The sequence below is a fragment of the Manis pentadactyla genome, chromosome 5, assembly GCF_030020395.1.
Source record: "Manis pentadactyla isolate mManPen7 chromosome 5, mManPen7.hap1, whole genome shotgun sequence".
In the NCBI taxonomy this organism is placed as follows: domain Eukaryota; kingdom Metazoa; phylum Chordata; class Mammalia; order Pholidota; family Manidae; genus Manis; species Manis pentadactyla.
In genome coordinates this window covers 27,651,451-27,666,489 of record NC_080023.1, presented here as the reverse complement: position 1 = coordinate 27,666,489, position 15,039 = coordinate 27,651,451, and positions in this window count along the sequence as shown.

Sequence of the window (15,039 nt, the reverse complement as noted above, 5' to 3'; positions counted from 1 at the left end):
AAACATGCCTGTTTCCCTAAATTCTCATTTGATACAGTCGCTTTTTTAAATTGTGAAAAATGGTATTTCATTTCTTCTTATTATTTTTTCTATCTATAAGTAAATTGTAGTTTGATCTTGATCCTAAGAAAGGAACTGAAAAGTAAGTAAATGATTGTTTATTGAGATTGTTCATAGCAACTATGGTGTATGAAAAATAGGAGACAATGAAAAAAATATCAAGATTAACATTAAAGAGAAGAAAAACCTATACCTCACTGAAAATACCTGGTTGAAAGATAGTAACTCAAATTTCTTTATAAGTGGGTTGAGGAGGAAATTTTATGTTTACAGGATCCTGTAGGTTCAGATAACTGAAAACTTTCAAGATTTTAAAATACAAATACAGAAATTATTTGTTTCAAAGACATTCTAGATTTTCAATTAAACTCATCTAAATACTAAATTCAGAGTAACAAAACATATTTTTGAAATTCAGTCTGTGCAAGTTTATTTTTAAAAATGCACACAGAAGAATTTCCTGAAAAGTTTATCCTTTCCCATCTGTCCTCATTTAATTCTATTTATGTTTTAAGATGTATTGCCATCTTTTCCATGAAGGGAATACACTAATCCATCTGCATGAAACAGGTTAACAATTTATATTGAATAGTCAACATATACTTTAATGTCACTCACTAGGAAATTACTTCCTGAATATTCAGTATTTGTGAGGTCTCTTTCAGATTCAAGAACCACTACAAAGTAATTTATGGGGAAATAATACTTTCATATCTACTTCTCTCCTGTTCCTATCAATATTTTAAAATAATTATTCTGTTTTGTGAAAAAATGATATTTTTAATAACTGCTATTTTTTCCATGACTCTATTAGAAGGCTTTTTGACAACAGAATTAAAATGTGCCCCAATATGCCATAGGAATATTGCCTAAGAATATCAAATAGGGATATCATGGCTGATAGGAAATGCAAATTTCCTAAGAAAGTGAAACTAGGAGAGTGAATGCAGTGAAATCAATAAAATACCATAGATATAAGCACAAAAAGGGTATAGTGTAACAATTCTGTGGGCTTGACAGTCTCTCAAGTCATTTTAAAGTTAAAGAGAAGTGGAATCAAGACTCAATGCTTTTGATACTGAGTAATTAAAACAGTAGACTATAACTTGGCACCTTTGTAGAATTCTTATAAAGAGAGAAACTCAGTAAATATTTGTGAAATTAATTAATAAATTCAAGTTTGTGTTTTATGTGTTAAGGCAGTATAGGGTATCATATAAATGGCAGCAAATTCTGTAAACTCTGTTGCTTGCTCTTTTCAGGTAATACCTTTTGGCCGTCTTACAAAACAGTATATATTTATTTTTCGTCCTTTCTGATGGCTGAATAACATCCCACTTTATAAATGTACTCTATAGGAGTTTGAACATACTGGTTATTTCTATACTTTTTTACAATTCAAGTATAATTGACATACAATATCCTATTAGTTTCAGGTGTACAGTCATAGTGATTTGATATTTTTATACATTACAAAATGATCCCCATGATAAGTCTAGTTACCCTCCCTCACCATACAAAGTTATTGTAAAATTATTGACTATAGTCCCTATGCAGAGCATTACATCTCCATGACATTTATTTTGTATCTCTTAATCCCCTCCACCTATTTTGACCACCCCCTGCAAACTCTCCCCACTCTGGTAACCAAAGTTTGTTTCCTGTATCTATGAGTCTGTTTCTGTTTTGTTTGTTCATTTGTTTTGTTTCTTAGATTCCATATATAAGTGAAATTATACAGTATCAGTCTTTGTCTGACATTTCACTTAATATAAACTTTCTAAAACCATCCAAATCATAGCAAATGGCATGATTTCATTCTTTTCTATGGCTTAATAATACACACACACACACATTTTCTTTATCCACTCATCTAGAAATGGACACTTTGGTTGTTTCTATTCTTATGCTCTTTAAATTTTTAGTGAATAGCTTTGTATGGATATCATTTCAATTAGCAAGCAGTATATTTACATATGTGTATATATAGAGAGAGAACTTTCATTTAAGCATATACTGAATGAAATAGTAATATTTTATATGATACATAAATATATAAATTGGGAAGTGTAATTTTCATGCAAATTATTGAATAGAAGGTCAAAGGGCTATGTGTATTTTAATGTTAAATGTATTAAATTTCCTTCTCCAGGGACTGGCAATATATGTTACCATTTTCCTTATACTGAGAAATGTGTATTTTTCTGCTCCTCTTCTAGGACACCATTATCTTCTTTAATACCTACATGTAGTTTAAATCAAGTGTTACTGATTCAAGCCTAAAAGAGCTTTTTGTATCCTTCTAGTCTCCTTAATGCCCTGCTTTCTACCCTTGGATTTCCCACAATTCTAACCTCTCCTGGTCTATTACAACAAAGCAAGAAGAAATTTTTTTAACTATCTCTTGTGCTCATAATTCTGCAATGATTTTCTGCTTAACTTAATTAAAAATCTAAAACAGTTACTACAGCCTCTGCCTAATTCTCTAGAATCACCTGTCATTCTCCCTCCTAATCACTACAATACAATCATCCTGATGTTCCATTAGTCCCTGGGATGCCATTTTTAACAGATCCCTAAGTAGCCATATACTTTTTCCTTTATCTAGAATATCTTCACTTGCAATCTCCTTGCTGTCTTTGCTATAATTGGATAACTATTTTTTTTTCAGACTTTTACTAACCCTCTATTTTAGTTTAGGTTTTCCTCCATAGTCTCACCTGACTCAAGAACTCAGATACATAGTTTATCTGCAAGATGATGCCAGAAAACAAAAGGGATAAATTGGGCAGAGAAAGATTGGGAAGAGAGGACAACAAAGTGTACATCAACAATCAATCAACCAAGTTTCATTCTATCAGCAACTCCAAGAAACTGTGTGAGATATAAATCAGATTTATTCCATTAAATTGTGAGTAGGCTACACCATAATCTAATAAGTCCTGTTCCTCAATGATGGAGGGTGCTCTCTATATTTAAATATTTCATCTGAATGCAACTGTGCAAGTTAACATTGTTCTGGAAAATGCTCTCTGACAGAGAATTAGAGAAACCAGTTCTTGAAAGGAAAAAGTGACATATGCCGAAAACTTCCTTAATTTACAGCTATAGCTGAACACAGATATGTTTGTGGAAAATAGGGTGAATACATGAATAGGGTCTGTTAATAGTTCACCTCTTAAACGATACAAACCTATTGATTTGTGCTCCACATGGCATCTAACCTGTTACTGATTTGTTGGATGACTGCAGCCACATCTGACAAAATGAGTAAAATTTAGTCGTTAGTGAAACAAGCTACATAGAATCCCTCCTGCTACAACTCATACCAAGGCCATATTGATATAAATATTTTTGTCACTGTTTACCATTGTAGATCTTTTTGCACCCTTGCCTAGCACATATGGTATTTACATGGTTGTGTACATTTTGAGGTAATGACAGTAATTCATTTATAACATACTAAGTTTGAGATAACTATTAGATAATAAAGACAAGATATTTAACAAATAATGATTAAATCTATCTGTAATTCTGGAGAAAGTTCTGGCCTAGATATTAAGAAAACTATGTAATTAGGGGTACATAATGAATTTAGAACTGTGGAGTTGAACAATATAGAAGTGAATAAAACTAGGAAAAACTTCTCAGTACTAGGACATAAGGCCATAAGGCACTGCAGCACTTAGTTTGGTTCTTAGAGAATGAAAGTCATTGAGATTAGAAGAAAAGATGTTAATTTGACACCATGAATGCCCAATAAAGTTTTTTACGAAGCAGTATATGTTGGATTCAGCAACGTGGAAATAATGATAACTCTGAAAAAGAAGATACAGTAGAACAATCAAAGAGAACCTGATTAGGCTGTATTCAAAATAATAAGAGGTGAAAAGGACTGGAGACATCTGGTATAGAAGAGTATGTCAAGTTTTATGAAAGAGAAATGATGCCACAGCTGGAACAGGAATGGGATTTGAAAATGTTTTTTGGGGTTTTGTTTTTAAGGTTGAGTAAATGAGAAAGTGCTTGAACGTTGGAGTTAATCTAGTACAGAGTGAAATATTGACGAGGCAGGATATGAAAGGGGGAACTGTGTAACTGTTTTGGGAGCAAATTGGTTGATATATAATGAACTAGTTGAGTGTTTAGCCTTCGATAGGAATCCAGACAGTCCAGTCACAGACATAGGCAACTCAGAGTATATGGGCACAGATCCAGGTAGGTGTTCAGATGTAGGCATGGCAGCTTTTGGAATTTATCTTCTTATTTCTTTTAGTCTATCAGTGAATTAGGAAGCAAAGACATCAACTGAGAATTAGGATGAAGGAAATGGTGTTGGAGAGTTGAGGGAAGATTAGAAGGTACAAATGAATATTCTATAAAGAGAGAGAGTGCTGGACCATGTAATGTAGGGTGAATAGAAACATTAAGGACTTAATGTTATTGGTCACTGATTTAACTGACAACTGTATCCATGGTTGTTGTTGTTGTTTTTTCTCCAGCTGTTTAGCTACTGCCCAAGCAAGTAGAAGAACTTTTTTATTCAGAAGTTTCCTTTCCAGATGATTACAATGAAATTAGAGAGGGAAGCATAATACAAGATGAAAATGATAGACAATGGCATTTAAGCTGTGTAAGGGCAGAAGTGAAGCAATGAAGCTAATGACAGGCTGAAAAATGGATTTTAAATCCTGAAGTCCTGAAGTCCTGAATGGGTATGAAACTTGTATAAGTCAGGAGACTAGAATGAATAATCGAGAATGTTTGTGAGGGCTTGATACTGTTTCAAAATTGAGACTGGGAAGGCCTTGCAGTTACTTGTATCCATGCCATCTATGGTGTGACCAGACAAGTCAGTGTTCAAGTTTTGTGTATCTAGAATAGAATGAGAAGAAATATGATTTGTTCACTCTTATATGTATAGAATAGTTCCTTAAAATCCTGGAACATGGCAAGAGCTCGATTTTAAAAAAAGATGTTCAGTGAGTTAATAAGTGAAGGAATTAATACAGCACTATAAGCAGTAATGCTGATTAATGCTAATTTTTACTGTTTTTCACCAAATACTGAGAAAAAAGTTTAATCACAGAATATGTAACTTCTATTAAAATGTCAATGTTTTATAGCTGAAGACCCCCAGGAACACATTAATATGCACCATGGGAGACTATAGTGTGTCTCCATTACAGTATGTTAGCATGAAGCTTCCATAGGATTTGTTTTCACTGGGTGACTGGGGGGAGAGTATAAAAAATAGAAGGTTGCTCTAGACTGGATATTGTTACAAAGTAGGATCAACTTTATGATTGGGTAACCTATGCTTATCTATAGGGTAGGAGACTGGAAGCAGGATAAACCTGTAAGTGATAAAGACAGTAGTCACTTACTTTGACCAAGAGAAGTGATGTTTACTTGTTTTGTGTGTGGCACAGTGTATTTGTTCCTGTGTGTGGTTTTAAGAAGTGGACTTCCTTTGTCTTATTTTACCTGGTCATCTTTTTTTTTCATAATTAGGAAATATTATTTACCATGTTTTTAATGGGAAAAATGCATATTTCAATACTATTTTGCCCCTAGTCATCCTTTCCTAGTTCTCCTTTCTAATTGAATTTAACATCTCAGGTCACTCAATTTACTATCATGTTTTTAACATGCCATTTTTTCTGGAAGAAGAGACATACATTATAAAAACACTATTTGCTTTTACCTATTAAGCATCTAAAAATTAGTACAAAGATAATTTTAAAAGTGTGTGATCCATAATTATATGTCTCCTTGAATTAAGGTTAACATATACTGCTGATATTCATACATATAGATATTTATATGTGTGCATGTGTGTAGGAAGTGTATGCAGGCATGTCTTTTACTTTTTAGGGTGGCATACTTCACTAGTCTCATTAAAATTTATGCCTGTTGAATCTGATCAATTTTGAGCCCATCACTCAATCTTGACTTAAAGTAAAATTAATATATGAGCAACTCTAAACAATTTAAATCAAAAGGCTTCTTCTGAATTCTAATTTAGTCTACCAGTTCAAGTAGTTTCACAAACTATATCTGGTCTTATTTAGAAGACTAAAAATGTAAGTTATCACACTAATGACCTTTCTGAATATCTCACATTTGGTTAATTCTTACCTGAGGAAAATGTTGAAGACTGATTGACACTAATACGCACTTTTCGAGACAGAAGTTTTTAGAGAATATTTATTTTAAATAACTTTAGCATTATTATTGCCTTCTTTTACAGATTGACTAATACTTTTTTGGGCACAATTTTTCTATCACCCCTTTCCTTTCATCACATTTTTTTCACTCTGTCCTTAACCATAACTTTACCCCTTGTTAGTTTTAGTGGCTTCCATCATTACATAAAATACCTAAGATGATACATAAAATTACTCAAGGCCTTAGAGAAATCAATGCTATCTCTAAAATAGTAGATTGCCTTAATGGATTTTTAAAAAAATCTACCTTGCATTTACAATATCCTCTGTGATATTAGATAAGCTGTCTCATTTTTTTTTTCCCCCACTTGGGAGAAGGAGTCTTATGGTAGAGAGTAGAGAACACAAACCAGAAATATAAATAAATAATAAAACTCATACTCTGTGGAATAAACTAGTATCAGAATTGTTTTGTTATTTTATACCCTTCCTGGCTTTCGTCCTTCTTTCCATCAGCTACTACCTTAAAACATGTTATATTTCTCAGCTTGCCATCACTAAGTGTTTAAAGCAATGCATGGAAAAAATTACTGCAAGGCAAAAACTTAGATTAGTATGGAATTGTCTTTGGAGGTCATGGAGTCCACTCCAATATAAAACTTCCATATCTGTTGGCAGGCAGGCAAGAAGAAAAGAATGGATGGAAGGAAAGACTTACTATTCGTGTGTAATAACTTGAAAAAATTCACATATTTATTCCTCCAGGTCAAAATTATTATTCTCAGTAACATTTTGGTGACAGATGCTACATGAAAAGTTAACAGAGAAATCAGCATTTGGCATGTCTCATTAACAGATTATCAGTGAATGTAAAGTCAAAACATGCTCTTATTCAAAGAAAATTACTACAGGTTCTCATGTTTTGCAGCTGTTGTATAACTGTCAACACTACAGAGATTGTGTTGATATTTAATTATTATTTGGGACTGTATTATGCTGATATGGCTAAATAATCCATGAGAAAGTAATACATTTATGAGGCACATATTTATGAAGAGAAAATTGAAAACATTTTGAGATAATATTTTAAAAAGATAAAAAGTACTTTTACATAATTTTATTATGCATACATGCTCAATATGATGAATGTATGAAATATTATGGTAAAGAAAAAAATCATTATTAACAGTTTTAATTTTTAAATTTTTTTATAGAGGTGAAGATCCAATTTTGTTTTTTTTTTGAAATAACTAATTAGTCTTCTAGCCATGAATGTCTTAACAGATTTTTTTTATATTAACTTAATAAATCTTATTCTGCTTATGTGTCACACTATTATAAGATATGCAAATGCATAATACTAATATCTGATTATGAAAAATTCCTTTTTAAACTTATTTTTCCCAAATTTTCAATAATTTTCAAATGGCCCACATTTGTTTGGAATTGGTTTATGTGACCTAAAATTTAGTTTAATTCATTGTGCATTAATAGTTACAATGTTACTCCACTCTTTTGAAAAAATATAATTTTCAATCAGCTTATTGTTTTTTTCATATAGGTACTGTATTTATTATAATTGCTTCTGCATCTTAAGTTTTTACTGTTTTAGGTTGTGATCTAAATGCATTCTTTTTTATATTCTCTAAATGGTAATTGCATGAAAGACAGTTACTAATTTTTAATATCCTGCATATAACACTTCATTAAATATCATTATTGATGTAAATAATTTTCAAGGGTCATATGTAAAATACAATATTTTTTTCAATAATTGCCATTTCAATATATCCAAAACTTTTAGAACAAGGAATATGATTTATTTCTTAACAATTGCTACAAATCCAAATATTCTTCATTTTAATTGAGTCTAGATTCATAAAAACATTGAATTTTTACCAGAGATTATTATCCATTTTTTCAGATAGTTTTCAAAGTATATACATTTTATGTTTTAAAATGTTTCCCATGTATGTTCTACCACTTTGTCCTTTCTTTTAAATTTCTAGTATACGTGATTTTTTTCCTTTATTGCATTTTAAATACACGATTAACTGCATTCTTATAATTAAAGGTCCTGCTTTTTATATTTCATTCTATTTTATTACCTCCTCCCTGTTTTATCAATTTAAATAAAACATGTTTTAAATTCTGGGATAAAGGCTAATTAATTTTCTCTTTTGTGAATTAAAATGTTTCAGGTTGTAGATTTTTTTCATTGAGGCATATCTCCATATTCACATATATATATGTTTCAACTTTGATTCATTTCATTTCTAACTTGAACGAATGCATTTTAAGACTTTTAAAGAGCTGTCATATTTAAGGATTGCTAATTTAATTTGTACTGTTAAATTTTAGACATTGTATTAAACTAAAAATATAGCACAATTACAGTATACAATTAAAAAAATTCAGTGACAATTTCTTTGTGTTCTGTTACATGATCATTCTTTTTAAAATTATTATCATTTGGAAAATTTTCCTAGGAGATCTTAAATGAAGTTATGTTCTCCACTTGTAGAATATAAAATCAGTTCATCAGTAATTTTAATTTCTTGCTAACAGTTAATGAATGTGTGTGCATATTTAATCCCTTGATTATAAGTGCTTTGCCCAATAACATACAAAGAACACTTATAAATGTATAATATATATAGTAATGGCTAGAAATGTGAACTCCTTTCTATATCCAATATGAGGCAAAGTTAAATTTTAATTATTGATACTTTTATTGTGAAAGTGTCACTTAGCTATGTTTGCTGATTATTATTTTCACTTAAATATCATCTGTATGCAAGTCATGCTTTAAGGTCTTAATAAAGTTCTTACACTAAAAGGGGAGAACAGTGCAGTGGGAATACAAAAGATACAGGCTCTAAATACCTTATTCTTTGACTTACTAGTTCCTAACTGCAAATTGCTTTTACAATTTGTGATGTATGTTTTTAAATTTTTGTAAGAAGTGAAGAGTTCTACAGTTGTGTATTAGCCTATCGAAAATGAAAATTGACAGGTATAGAAATGATTCTATCATTGCCAAGCAGTGGTATGTTCAGATAGCCAAATAAGTGTGAAAATGTAAGATATAATTTCTCTTTTCAAATTTCCCATTTAAATTTATCGTGACTAACTACATTTGACTTTCATTCAGTGAAAAAAAAACTATAATAATTGAAACACTTAAAATCTTAATCCTCTAATTATTAAATAAGTATGTCTTAAGAATTTAAGTATTAAGATAGAAGATAAAATCTCACATATGCCTATTTCTTTTCCCAAATAATACTGTGACCTGTAGTCCAAAGTGAAATAAGCTGTGAAAAAGGAGATTGGCAACTGACATTTTCCTCCCATCATTCTGCATTCCTTACTTCACTCTAGAGGCCCAACATGAGGCTTGTTACAATCTGTATCTGTCACCTCAAGGGAATGAACAACTTTCCAATATGTTCCTGACAGCAGGATTTCAAACATGTGGGAGGATTTGGGAACAGTCCCTTGATTGGCACTTCAAATATCCCTCATCAGCTCCATAGTGGTTTCAATCTTGCTGAAGAACTCAGGTGTTCCAAGATGGGCGTGTTAACTGTTTCAGGGCTGATTCTTTTTTAATCTTGAAAAAAATTTGAGAAACATTTTTTGTTCTAATGCATATAAAGTAAGTTTGAAATATTAAATGTCACTTGTCCATTTTATAATTTATCAATTCCTTTTCTATCTATATGCTACTTCTAGTATTCACAGGCAAATATGTTGCTTTAAAGATGAATGATACAAACTTGCTGGCTTACACCCATTTACTAAGTAGGCTTATTTTTACATAATTTTAAAAATTTAATTTAGAGCAGAGATCAGATTTTTGTAAGAATTGCCTATCCTTTCTCTTACTGCTGTCAATATTAATAACTATGTCTGTGGACAATTTTCAATCATTTAAGCACTTAATAAACATCAACCATATGAAACATGACAGGAATTCAAATATCTCATTCTGATCACCTCACTGATTTATTTTGACTCCTTAATATCTGTAGTAACATTTCCCTTACGATAAATAGTGAAGAAATGTAACAGTATTTCAATACTTAGATACTATAAAGTTTGAAAATGATAATATGACAAAGTATTGGTGGGGACTGAGTGGCCTTAAAACATCCACACCATCTTGATTTATTTTATAATGTGAGATTTGTTCAAAGTTTACTTATAGGTTTAATGTTTTCTTTTTTTTTTTTTTTATTGTTTTTTTATTGAAGGGTAGTTGACAACAGTATTGCATTACATTAGTTTCAGGTGTACAACACAGTGATTCAACATTTATATACATGATAATTCTAGGTACCAGGTATCACCATAAAAAGTTGTTACAATATTTTGACTATATTCCTTATGCTATACATTACATCCCGGTTACTTATTTATTTTACAATTGGAAGTGTGTTTAAATATATATATTTATTTTTTTTTTTGTGAGGGCATCTCTCATATTTATTGATCAAATAGTTGTTAACCACAATAAATTTCTGTATACGGGGGTCAATACTCAATGCACAATCATTAATCCACCCCAAGCCTAATTTTCGTCAGTCTCCAATCTTCTGATGCATAATGAACAAATTCTTACATGGAGTACAAATTCTTACATAGTGAATAAGTTACATGGTGAACAGTGCAAGGGCAGTCATCACAGAAGCTTTCGGTTTTGTTCATGCATTATGAACTATACACAGTCAGTTCAAATATGACTATTCATTTGATTTTTAAACTTGATTTATATGTGGATACCACATTTCTCTATTATTATTATTTTTAATAAAATGCTGAAGTGGTAGGTAGATACGAGATAAAGGTAGAAAACAGAGTTTAGTGTTGTAAGAGAGCAAATGTAGATGATGAGGTGTGTGCCTGTAGACTATGCGTTAATCCGAGCTAGACAAGGGCAATAAACATCCATGTATGCAGAAGATTTCTCTCAGAACATGACGGGGGAGGTTCTAAGCCTCACCTCTGCTGCTCCCCATTTTCTCACCAGATGGCCCCCTGCGACTGTGCCTGTCTTAGGTTGTTCCTCCCTTGAGGAATCTTACCCGTCTCTGGCTAACCAGTCTTCTTCCGGGGCCATACAGGGAAATGTTAAGTTGGTAAGTGAGAGAGAAGCCTTATTGTTTGAAAAGGTTAGCTTTTTACTTCTTTGCATATTTATGCCCTGTGGCTTCTATGCCCAGCATTTGTCTTGAGGTGTCTTTACCACTTGGAAGAATTATGATACTCGGTAAATTCGACATGTGGCACGAGTTCTATTTAAAGGTTGTGATTAGGTAGGAAGAAGAAAAGCTATAGAAGTAGCAGGCAGAAGAAAACCTGGGAAGATTGATTATTTCTTTGACATATCTTCTTGTAGAGTAACTTCAGCATGGATAGGTTTTAAACTACTAATTAAATTGTGCACACACATTAACATAATAGGAATATAGTTACCTAACCAAAGCATACCTGTAATTACCAGCCATCTCCAGTGAAACCAAGAAAACCAGTTAGGCACCTTAGGCATTTGTGAAAACTTATCTATGATATGGTGGATATTGTCCGACTGAACTTAAACAGTCTGAGAGATTTCAGATAAACTAGAACAACCCATTCCTGGGGACTGTTCATATCCCGTATGTTCTTTTAACGATAAATAGTCTGTGGTTGTAAGATTTTGGAGTGCTACAATTTGCACTTCTCCCAATTCTTGGTTGAGTTCCAACAGTATAGATCCAGTCCAATTTTTGTTTTACTGTATGCACAGGCCAGCTTAGATATCTCCTTCATCATTCCCATGGCAAGTACAGGAACTGGTGGGATGAGTGCATCTACACCTGCGAGAGTGCGTGGATCTTTGTTGGAGTTTTTTTTTTTTTTTTTTTTGCTGATCATCTTCTGTCATGAGTCTTCCCGAGAGTGCTGATGTTGGAAGTTCTTTTTCATATCATATCTTAGTTCATTTTCGGGGTAGCCAAATTAGGCTTTGATCCTCTGTATAAACACAAACAGACCCTTTGCCTACACTTTTATATGCCCTTTATATCATTGTGTAGAACTCATTAGAGGTCACCACATAGGAACTGCTTTTTTTTTTTTTTTTTATTCATTAATCTACACTTACATGATGATTACTTTGTTTACTAGGCTCTCCCCTATACCAGGTCCCCCCTGTATACTCCTTTACAGTCACTGTCCATCAGCGTAGCAAACTGTTGTAGAATCACTACTTGTCTTCTCTGTGTTGTACAGTCCTCCCCTTTCTCCCACCCCGCTATGGATGCTAATCTTAATACCCCTCTTTTTCTGCCCCCCCTTATCCCTCCCTACACACCCATACTCCCCAGTCCCTTTCCCTTTGGTACCTGTTAGTCCATTCTTGAGTTCTGTGATTCTGTTGCTGTTTTGTTCCTTCAGTTTTTCCTTTGTTCTTATATTCCACAGATGAGTGAAATCATTTGGTATTTCTCTTTCTCTGCTTGGCTTGTTTCACTGAGCATAATACCCTCCAGCTCCATCCATGTTGCTGCAAATGGTTGGATTTGCCCTTTTCTTATGGCTGAGAAGTATTCCATTGTGTATATGTACCACCTCTTCTTTATCCATTCATCTATCGATGGACATTTAGGTTGCTTCCAATTCTTGGCTATTGTAAATAGTGCTGCGATAAACATAGGGGTACATTGGTCTTTCTCATACTTGATTGCTGCGTTCTTAGGGTAAATTCCTAGGAGTGCAATTCCGGGGTCAAATGGTATGTCTGTTTTGAGCATTTTGATGTACCTCCATACTGCTTTCCACAATGGTTGAACAAGTTTACATTCCCACCAGCAGTGTAGGAGGGTTCCCTTTTCTCCACAGCCTCACCAACATTTGTTGTTGTTTGTCTTTTGGATGGCAGCCATCCTTACTGGTGTGAGGTGATACCTCATTGCAATTTTAATTTGCATTTCTCTGATAATTAGCGATGTGGAGCATCTTTTCATGTGTCTGTTGGCCATCTGTATTTCTTTTTTGGAGAACCGTCTGTTCAGTTCCTTTGCCCATTTTTTAATTGGATTATTTGCTTTTTGTTTGTTGAGGTACATGAGCTCTTTATATATTCTGGACGTCAAGCCTTTATCGGATGTGTCATTTTCAAAGATATTCTCCCATACTGTAGGGTACCTTTTTGTTCTATTGATGGTGTCTTTTGCTGTACAGAAGCTTTTCAGCTTAATATAGTCTCACTTGTTCATTTTTGCTGTTATTTTCCTTGCCAGGGGAGATATGTTCAAGAAGAGGTCACTCATGTTTATGTCTAAGAGGTTTGTGCCTATGTTTTCTTCCAAGAGTTTAATGGTTTCGTGACTTACATTCAGGTCTTTGATCCATTTTGAGTTTACTTTTGTATATGGGGTTAGACAATGGTCCAGTTTCATTCTCCTACATGTAGCTGTCCAGTTTTGCCAGCACCATCTGTTGAAGAGACTGTCATTTCGCCATTGTATGTCCATGGCTCCTTTATCAAATATTAATTGACCATATATGTCTGGGTTAATGTCTGGATTGTCTAGTCTGTTCCATTGGTCTGTGGCTCTGTTCTTGTGCCAGTACCAAATTGTCTTGATTATTATGGCTTTATAATAGAGCTTGAAGTTGGGGAGAGATCCCCCCTACTTTATTCTTCTTTCTCAGGATTGCTTTGGCTATTCGGGGTCTTTGGTGGTTCCATATGAATTTTTGAATTATTTGTTCCAGTTCATTGAAGAATGTTTCTGGTAGTTTCATAGGGATTGCATCAAATCTGTATATTGCTTTGGGCAGGATGGCCATTTTCACGATATTAATTCTTCCTAGCCATGAGCATGGGATGCGTTTCCATCTGTTATTCTACTCTTTAATTTCTTTTAAGAGTGACTTGTAGTTTTCAGAATATAAGTCTTTCACTTCTTTGGTTAGGTTTATTCCTAGGTATTTTATTTTTTTTTGATGCAATTGTGAATGGAGTTGTTTTCCTGATTTCTCTTTCTGTTCGTTCATTGTTGGTATATAGGAAAGCCACAGATTTCTGTGTGTTGATTTTGTATCCTGCAACTTTTCTGTATTCCGATATCAGTTCTAGTAGTTCTGGGGTGGAGTCTTTAGGGTTTTTTATGTACAGTATCATGTCATCTGCAAATAGTGACAGTTTAACTTCTTCTTTGCCAATCTGGATTCCTTGTATTTTTTTGTTTTGTCTGATTGCCGTGGCTAGGACCTCCAGTACTATGTTAAATAACAGTGGAGAGAGTGGGCATCCCTGTCTAGTTCCCGATCTCAGCAGAAATGCTTTCAGCTTCTCGCTGTTCAATATAATGTTGGCTGTGGGTTTTTCATAGATGGTCTTTATTATGTTGAGGTACTTCCCCTCTATTCCCATTTTGCTGAGAGTTTTTATCATGAATGGATGTTGACCTTTGTCAAATGCTTTTTCAGCATCTATGGAGATGATCATGTGGTTTTTGTCTTTCTTTTTGTTGATGTGGTGGATGATATTGATGGACTTTCGAATGTTGTGCCATCCTTGCATCCCTGGGATGAATCCCACTTGGTCATGGTGTACGATCGTTTGGATGTATTTTTGAATTCGGTTTGCTAAAATTTTGTTGAGTATTTTTGTGTCTAAGTTCATCAGGGATATTGGTCTATAGTTTTCTTTTTGGTGGTGTCTTTGCCTGGTATTGGTATTAGGGTGATGTTAGCTTCATAGAATGAGTTTGGGAGTATCCCCTCCTCTTCTATTTCTTGGAAAACTTTAAGG